Consider the following 10,303-nt stretch of genomic DNA (forward strand, 5'->3'; position numbering starts at 1 on the left):
GCACACATATGACCGGGCTACTGATGTCTGCGTCACAGTGTGCTGGGCCAGCAGCCACCCCGTACTGATTGGAGAGTGGGTCTGTGATTGAATGTCTCCCAGCTCTTCAGGACTGGTAAATGCAGCTCTCCCTGCCTCGGTGTGGCTGGGCATTCCCTGGGAGGTTGATTCAGGGGTCCCCCACCTCCCTCTCTTCTCTCCCTGTCCCTATCTTCCCTCCCTGTGGGGGATGCTGCATGGGCTGCTGAGTGGTGTGTGTGCCATAGACAGGGGCTTTCACCTGGGGTGGGGACTGCGCTGGGTAGCTGTGCCCTGGATGTCTGTAGGTCTCTCCCCTGGGTGTCTGCTGAGCGCTGTAGAGCCGTTTACCTCTGCCCGTTTTTCACTGTCCCTCATGTCACACAATGTTCAGCGGCCATTTTTGGTCTGACAGGGAGCAGCGTGCTCTGTCTCCATTTTGCTGTAGTCCAGAGGCCATTTTCCTTGTGATTATGTCCTTTATGCTGGACGCTCAGTGGCCATTTTGTTGAAGCCTGACCACGTTTTTCTTGTTCAGCGCTGTACAGTAGAGCTCAGCCCAGCCCGGTTTCCTCTCATAAGCATCTGGGAGCTGACACAGGCACACCTAGCTGAACAGCGCAGAACTCAATCATGGTGGCGAGTCCTGCGGTGGGGGCCCCTCAGCCTGCAGCAGTTAGGAGGATGGGACCATCACTGTCCTAAGTCCTCAACAGGTGGCAGACAGGGTAGGATCAGCATGGCTTCAGAAACTGGTGTTTCTTCCCCCGAAATCCAGGCAATTGCAACTGGTTTGCCTGCAGTCAGTGCAGTACCTCTTTGTCGGCGGTCCTTAATACGTTCGTTGCCCAATGGAGGCGGTGCGTGGGTGCAAAGGTGGTAAAAAAATGGCCCCTGCCCCCCCGCGTCCTCTGGGGAGAGCTTTAACGCAGACTCAGGCCCCGCTGAGGCTGGTGACTCTTGCTCTGTAGTTTCAGATGACGCTGACCAGGACCGTTTGGACAGTGAGGATGAATCCCCGTCTGGGTCCGTGCGCGATAAATCGCTTGTTGGAGCACTTATCACAGCTGTGCATGATACCCTGAAAATTCAGGAGCCAGCAGATCCCCCTGCTAATGTAGTGGTCCCTCTTGGGTCTTGTAATCCAGCCCGTACACCTAAGGTGTTTCCGTATCGGACTTATTTCGATAAGTTCATATAGAAGTAATGGTGTCGACAGCAACAAACTTTTTCGGTCCCCAAATACATGACGTGCATTACCCCTTTGAGGAGAGCCTTCTCAAAGAGTGGTCGGCTCCACTGGTCGTGGACCCCCCAGTATCCAGGTTAAACAAAGTAACCACGATCCCGGTAGAGGGGACTCCTGCTTTTAAGGACCCCACGGACAGGAAGGCTGAGGCAGTGACTCGTTCCTTGTTTACGGTTGTGGGGGTCCACAATGCGACCAGTACTGGCATCCGCACTTGTGTCACAGACACTGACTGAGTGGACAAAACTTTTGCACCATGAATTGGGGGGAGCAACAGGCTTCCCCTGTCTGCGTAGAACTAGCAGACCAGTTAGTGCAAGGCCCTCCATCTGTTATCCAGGGTTTCAGTGTCAGCAGTGGTGCTAAGGCACCTGATTTGGCTAAAATGCTGGTCGGCTGACCAGGCATCTAAAAAAGCCCTGACGGATTTCCCCTTCCTGGGCGAGTGGCTCTTGGAGCCTTATTGGATGACATTATTAAAAATGCCACAGGTGGCAAGAGTACTCTACTTCCACAGGCCAGGAAGGCTAAGGAGTCGCACTGTAGGCTTTTTCGTCTGCTCGGGGCTTCGGCTAAACGTCTCCAGCCCGACAGGATGACCTGTGAAGAACAAAAACATCCCTGGAACCGCAAGCCTAACGAGCCTTTGAGCAAAAGTGCTACTGCATGAAGGTTTGCCCCCGCACGCAACTCGGGTGGGGGGGTCGCCTTCGGGAGTTTGCTGCCCAGTGGGCCTCTCGGCTGTCCAACCAATGGGTCTGTGATCTGATTTCCTCCTGATATAAAATAGAGTTCCTCTCTTGTCCACCAAAACAGATTCTTTCCCTCCAGCATACCCATACTCCTGGCTCGCCGGGAGGCCCTAATGGGGGCGGTAAGGGACCTGCTGAGTGGCGGGGTGATAGTACCTGTTCCGGAGACGGAACGTTTCCAGGGGTTCTACTCTAATTTGTTTGGATATACTCCTTCCTTTTTGGGGACTACAATCTTGGACCTAAAAGCCCTCAATTACTTTGTAAAAGTACAGAGGTTCTTGTTCCTCCTTGGTGATTAGTGATTAATTAGTGTAGCGCTAAGTATTAAGTGACAAATACATGTAAGTATGATTAAACTCAAACGATATGGTGCACAAAAACTAATTAGTGCAAAAACCAAACAAAAAATTAAACAAAAAATGATGGAACTCAATTCAATGAGTCCTACAACTGTGAAAGTCCACAACAGTGAGTAATCCAGTGAGATGCCTTTTTTTTTTTTATATCTGTGCAGTGACTCCATGCCTTCCTGTTTCCCAATTGGGACTCGGGGGACCTGGATGTCTATAGTAGCCATGGCAACGCCCCTCCGTGTTGAGCGGGGCAGGCTTGTGTGATGCGCGCCGCTGGACAACACGGGACCCGTTGACGTAATGCGTTCCAGGAAGCGATGCAGCCGTGGCAATGCCTCCCCCTGCGTTGTGCGGGGTAGGCTTGTATGACGTGCGCTATCGGAGGTCACGTGATTCGTTGACCCAGGGTGATCAGCTGACCCTGCGCTTCAGGAAGTGAAAGCTCCATACCGTCTATGGGAATGTCTATGGCAGGGAAGTCTATAGCATATTACCAGCGTTATAACATCCACCTAGCGCTGGACGTCGCATTTTGGCGATGTACGGTTTTTGGTATAAATGTGCAAGAACTGATAACAGAGTAATATGCATATGATATTATCCCTGTCTCTGGATGTCGCATTTTGCCGATGTCCGGTTTTTGGTATAAATGAGCAAGAACTGATATCAGAGTAATATGCGCTTGATATTTTATATATATATATTGCTAGATCATTTCCATCACTATCCCCATCAGGGTACACAGCTTACTAATAACATCCAGTGTGATTGCAGCTGGAATTGAGGCACAACTATTGATAATATTTGTGTCATTGATATATTTTGTGGTTTAGTTGTAGTTAGATTGGATGATTTAATGTCTGTTGGGAGTTATCACATATACCTAACACTTATGTCATGTATGGGCTTATGATTGTATGTTTCACAGTCTTAGTGAAATTAAGGCAGGGTCAATCACATCCCCATTTCCTGTCCCGCCCTCTTTATCCAGGTGGATCTAAGTCTTAGTAGTTTATAAGTTTGAGCAATGTGAGGAGACACAGCAAGCCCCTGTTGAAGACATATAGTTGTCGAAACGTGTTAGTAACCTCCTCTGTACCCCACATTGCTTTTTACCGATTGTTTTGAATAGCCTTTTATTTTTATCTTCATGTAATCACTTTTTATTTTGCATGTCATCTGCAACATATAGGAATACATTTATTGGTCTTTGTTTGACCTGCACCATTTAGAGCCCCCTTTGTGTTCTTTTTTTTTCCCCATATACCACAAAAAAATTTCTTCTCACCATTTTGAGCTTTGGAGAAAAGGAGAGAGCCAGTTCTGGACACATTTGCGATACAAGTGCCAGCTCCCTTGGAGCCCCAAGACGGAGAGGCGAGGACTCTTCCATCAGGATCCTTCAAAAGTCATCATCTACAGCCTCTGACTGTGATCCCAAGCTTTTATGACCCACTGTCGTAAGACACGTGTGTCCAACTTCACTGGTAAGAGTACCCATCTTATCTGTAGATCGGTGTAGATGTGTCTTCAGACAACTGGTCTCAAGCTTCCCATATTCCAATCAGATGGAATCTGTGTTTTGATAACATCTCACTGGATTACTCACTGTTGTGGACTTTCACAGTTGTAGGACTCATTGGATTGAGTTCCATAATTTTTTGTTTTGTTTGGTTTTTGCGCACCATATCGTTTGAGTTTAATCATACTTGCATGTATTTGTCACTTAATATTTAGCGCTACACTAATCACTTATCTGTTGGGCTTTGTATGCTTGAGTGTTAGCTGCTCATATTGTTTGTTATAATTTATCTTCATTAGCGCAGTGTTTTCCCTCACGATTCCTCCTTGGTCATTGACACAGGCCACCACCGTGGTTTTGTCTGACTGGATCCTGATCAAACGCCCTCGAAGTCTTATCGACCATATGGAGAGGTATAGCCTGCTGACTCGCAGCTCGAGCACATTGATCGGCAACTTGGATTCCTCCTCTGACCAGAGGCCCTGGGTCGACTGAACTCCCATTGCTCCACCCCAGCCGGTTAGGCTGTCGTCCGTTGTGATTACTGTCCAATGTAGAGGTAGGAACGACTTCCCAGACTGAAGGGCTGGGGACCTCAGCCATCAGACCAGGGAGTCCCTGACTACTGGCTCACCTGAATCTGCCGATCCAGGGATAACGGAGATTTGTCCCATTTTGTCAAGATCTCCTTCTGTGAGACTGGGCATACGGTACTGCTTCGAAGGACGCCACCATGAGTCCTAGGACTCGCATACAGAAGAGTAGCGATGACCACCTTCGGTTCATCAGCAGTTTTACCGCGGGTCTGAGAGTCTGCAGCTTGACTGAAGGGAGAAAAACTCTCGCTTCCATGGAGTCCAGCAGTAAGCCTAGGTACTCCAAACGGTACAATCACCAACTTTTTTAGGTTCAACAGCCACCCAAATTCCTGCAGGGTATGCATGGTGATCGCCACATCCTCCTCTAATTCTGAGGCGGAAGATGCTCTCAGGAGGAGATCGTCTAGGTAACCTACGATCGCAATCCCGCGTTGTTGCAGCAATGCCAAAACAAGAGCCAATACCTTGGTAAAGACTCGGGGGCTCATGCCAAGCCAAAGGGGAGAGCCGCCATCTGGTAGTAGGCTACCCCAACTGCAAATTGCAGAAGTTTCAGATGCCAAAGGCATATGGGTATGTGCAGGTACGCATCCTGGATGTCCAAAGATGCCAGGGAGTCCCCTTGATGGAGTGCAGCGACTTCTAAGCGAACTGATTCCATTCAATAAATATTTTTGTATTAACTCTTGTGTTATTGTGCTTAAAAAGTCTGAAGTCCCTCCACCCTACTTGTGCAAAGTTTATAGGACGTTGAATATCCACAGTACCACTCTGTGTTATGATACAATCTAATTGTTCATTCAATAATTGTTGCTCCACATAAAGATGGCCTAGGCTCTAAGAAGATTGCCAAGACCCTGAAACTGAGCTGAAGCACGGTGGCCACAACCATAGAGCAGTTTAACAGGACAGGTTCCACTCAGACCAGGCCTCCCATTGGTCGACCAAAGAAGTTGAGTGCACGTGCTCATCATCATATCCAGAGGTTGTCTTTGGGAAATAGACATATGAGTGCTGCCAGTATTGCTGCAGAGGTTGAAGGGGTGATGGGTCAGCCTGTCAGTGCTCAGACCATACGCCACACACTGCATCAAATTGGTCTGCGTGGCTTTCGTCCTAGAAGGAAGCCTCTTCTAAAAGATGATGCACAAGAAAGCCTGCAAACAGTTTGCAGAAGACAAGCAGACGAAGGACATGGATTATGGAACCAGGTCCTGTGGTCTGTTGAGACCAAGGTACACGTATTTGTTTCAGGTGTTGCGCATGTGTGGCGGCAACCAGGTGAGGAGTACAAAGACAAGTGTGTCTTGCCTACGGTCAAATTAGGTGAAATGTGCAGCGCTTATGTGATCATATAAACCATAACAAATAATATGAGTAAAAAAAAAAAAAAAAAAAAGTGATTAATAAATGATGTGCCCAAAAATACTCCAAGCAGTCCTCTATTATGTGATGTCTATAAATAGAGGAAGTTGGACATGTGATGTCCAAAAACAGTCACTGACAAACTTCAAGCAAGTGTGATGATAATTCTCAACCACATATGGATATGATATAGTGAAAGTCTTTAACTTCAAATATGTATGATATAATTACAGTTGATAGTAAATCCACCACCAAAGACACCAGAAGCTGCTTACCAGAGGGATTGAACTGAAATAGGTGTACACCTAGTGAGTCAATCAAGCTTTATGGTATAATATACCAAGGGGATCAGATGCTCTATCCAAATATGACCTCCTGATGGACCTCTGAAGAGGTATAAGGTATGGATGGACCCAGTAGATATAGGCAGTCAGCCCCACCATTAAAAGAAAGATATATAGCGTAACTCCGTATGGAAATTTTAATACATGAAAAGCAAAGGAAATGCACTCACGTGTTTAGCAGTAAAATCAAGCGCTTGTTAAAATGAGGCTTGGAACTCTTTTCTGGACGCCAGTTTGGCAGAACCAGGAAGTAATCCTCTGCATATGAAAACGAGGCTTGGAATGCAAGCCCGGGTGCCATTTTGGAGGAACCAGGAAGTCATCTCCATAATTTGCACTTTCAATCAGACGGAGCTGCCACTTGTTATGGGGGTATCCAGTATCTATACTGGTCATCAGATGATGACTTCTAGGTCGAAACGCGTCGGAGGATATGCTGAGACCACTGTCTTCTTTTTATACAAGTGCTTGATTTTACGGAGTTACGCTATATGCCTTCCTTGCACAGTCAGTCAGTCAGTGGTAATATATAGTTATTAGAACCAAAGATAATAGTAGATCCTCCCAGCTGAAAAACAAAGGACATGTAAAAACCAGGAATAATTACACTATATTTGATATTCTCCTTATGTTCTTCCTTGTAGTAGTCCTCCAATAATCCAAAAAGTGAAAAAAGAGCAGAGAAAAACAGAAAAAAATATAGTTGTACGTATTAATTTCTAGTGATCACATGTGACTGGATAAATGAAATTAGGCACGGAGTGAATTGAATGAATAAATCGGGACCTCTGCTGTTATATTCATCAAGTAGGTAATACTAATAGGGACAATCACACTGCAGCTCATCCTAGTAACCGTATGCCAAGGTTCCTACAACTGCCGGTATATCCTCTAAGCGATACAGGAGAAAATTTCTCTTGGTTACTTACTGGATGCTGATCTCGCAGGTTCTTTTCCAAATTCGGGATAGATTTTTGATTGTCCGTCTGTGTATGACAGCCTTAGGTCTCCCATCACCAATTTGCCGATCCGAGATTGTAGTTGGGGCTTCACAACCTCAGTTCCCTGCGCAGGGAGCCCTTTTGTTCACGGCCAGGGTTCGAAAGAAACGGCACCTGTGGCTGTTCCTTCAGACGGTACACATTTAGAAGATATTTACAATACCTATAGGTAGGCCTCATTATAGGCTTACCATCTATAGGTAAATGTCTGCAGAGTAAGTTTACTTCTTTAAAATATGCCCCCTAATGTGCATGACACACAGGATAACATTGAGCTGCTTTTACAGGCAAAAGTTCCTGTAAAATCAGCATCTTTTTTTTAAGCCCAGTGTGCATGGACCCCGAGTGTCTTTAATATTGATTGGACTCTGGGAAAACATTTTCTTGCCCCCCCAACCCCCCATGCAAATTCTCTCCACTCTAACATTCCAAAAAACAAAAAAAAAACACATGTGCTGGTATCATGATTAAAAACAGGTGGCACTCCAGTGCATCGGTATCCAAATGGTCAATTAGAAAAATAACAATGATTTGGCTAAGTGAAAAGATATATTTCAACGAACAGCACCCTAGGCACAAAGGTGCAGAGGGATAGAGCTAAACCTCGAAGGGTGCGATGAAACGACCCAACAGGAGGGTATATAAATCAATGCAACAAGCAGTGGAAATTGGGTGGGCACAAATGGAATAGGATATCCACAAGGAGCAGCAGGACCCGGACGAAAACCCCTAGTATTAAATGATATATGATAATGTAAATGATCTATATCTGTATATGCATACTATTAGTAAATGCACCAAATGAATGGCAGAAGTATAGCAATAGTGTAAAACAATCATACTCGATAGGCAGTAGCACATATAAAAGGGTTAACTAAATGGCCATACAAGTAGGCGTATAAGTGTATTTACATAGATAAGTTTATAGCAACAAGTGCTAATAATAAAAGGCAACAATGTATCAATTGATCAAAGCCTACTCCAAGAGAAACTCTCAAACAGATACACCTACACATTAATGACCATAAAACTGCAGAGGCCTGGGGAGAAGACCAAAGCAGAACCCTAATTGTATACTACTCAAATAATCCTAGTGTGAAAGACATATAGCCGATCTAGCCGACAAGCAAATAAAAAAAATCTAGTGTGTGGCAACTAGTGTGCATAAATTATTAGCGTACCAGAGGTTAGATGAAGTATAAGAATTGCTGCTCCAATCAATCTTTCATCCATGCTAAAATGGACGCTATAGATAAAAACCAGATGACAAAGTTTGATATCATATGGAAACCCTGGATTAAATATTATACGTCAGATAATATTGACAACCGAGTTTTATTGTTATGGTGATTAAGATTTTTTATAGAATTACAACATTAGATGATATATAAAACCTCCTCCGGAGAATTATTCCCTCCCCTTCCCCTCCTATATACCTTTTATGTTCTTCCCTTACTATATAATACTTACTATAAACATACTTTAGAAGTTATGGTCAAAACTTTAAAATCATATATTTTCTTTTAGGGTCCTTTCACACGGGGCGGATCAGTTCTGATCCGCCCCGTGGATGTCCGTTTGCTCAGCGGGGATCACTCCGCCGATCCCCGCTGAGCAGGGAGATGACAGGTCTGTCTCCGCACACTGTGCAGGGACGGACCTGTCACAGCGCCGCTCTCCCCTATGGGAGATCGGATGACAACGGACCGCAGTGCCCGTCGTCATCCGATCCGATCCGCAGACGGATGGAAAAATAGCTTTTTCCTCCGTCACACTTTTTCGGATCGGAGCGGGTCGGATGTCAGCGGACATGTCACCGCTGACATCCGACGCTCCATAGACCTCTATGGAGCACCCGTTCAGGTCCGCCTGAAAAACTGACAGGCGGGCCTGAACGGGACGTTAGTGTGAAAGGGGCCTTAGACATATTTATATTTTCTTGGGATTAAAATGTTTAAAACTCAGCTATAAGAATGTTTTCAAATTCTAAAATATATAAAGTCCATTTATTGTCATTCCCACGAGAATATCTTGAAATTCTTCTTTGCTTTGTATCATTCGTACTTCAATATGTCTACTTTTTATTTCTGGTATCACATAATTTGTCTTATATTCTGTACATGTAATTTATTTTAACATAAAATAAAAAATTTTGAACGAGTAAAAAAAAAAAAAAATTGCTGCTCCACTATGTGGAGACTTCGAGTGCAGCAAACAAATGATGCTGCTGGATGATTTACATAATTACAGGTGTAGCAAGACACCGCCCAACAGGAGGGTAGGTGTCCAGCGATACACACCAGAAGGGTGGGGTTGTCTGAGTGGGTGCGCCGCTATATACTCCAGCCGACAAGACTGTCAGCAAGAGATAAGCAGCAGACAGCTAACTGCTCCCCCGGCGGTGTCGCGATGATGTCAGGGCGCGCTAAAAAGTCCCCATAGATGGATCCGTCAGAGTGCGCATGCGCGAACTGCGGCCATCCAAGGAGAAGGAGCCGAAAATTGCCCCACCACACCGGAAGTGTCGCGATGCCCCCCCATGCTGGGGGACACCGAAAATCCAAGTAGCAAGCCACCCAAACCATACAATAACAATGCATAAAAGATTGTATAAACACAGCTTGGTCATTGAATGTGGTACAATATAGTAAATGGATACCGAGGAACAGGGCTCACCTGTAAAAAAAAAATATATATATATATTGCATTGAAACATACAACAATCATTTAAGTCTATACCAAAATGTAATGTTAATCAGGCACAAACGTGCATTAAGGAAAGAAAAAAGCAAAAAAAACTAATAAATGGAGACAGGACTGGCAAGTCAGGAAGGAGAATGAAAGACCATAGACGGAAACATATAATCCTAGGGCCCAAATTGCATATGTTATAAATTACCTTCATCGCCACCAGATGGGAACCCTTGAAGAAAGGGTTTAAAACTCAAGATTTAGTTTAATCCTGGGGGTGCAGTCGCATTAAAGTTTGAAATCCACCTCATTTTGCGCTGCAGGAGAATCTTATTCAGATCTCGTCCTCTGGGTGTTTGATGAAGCCTATCCAAAATTAGCACTGAAATTTTGGGAAAGCGGCTAT

This window comes from Lithobates pipiens, unplaced genomic scaffold, assembly GCF_037356315.1.
Source record: "Lithobates pipiens isolate NorthernLeopardFrog02 unplaced genomic scaffold, aLitPip1_a1.2 Scaffold_30, whole genome shotgun sequence".
NCBI classification, from domain to species: Eukaryota; Metazoa; Chordata; class Amphibia; order Anura; family Ranidae; genus Lithobates; species Lithobates pipiens.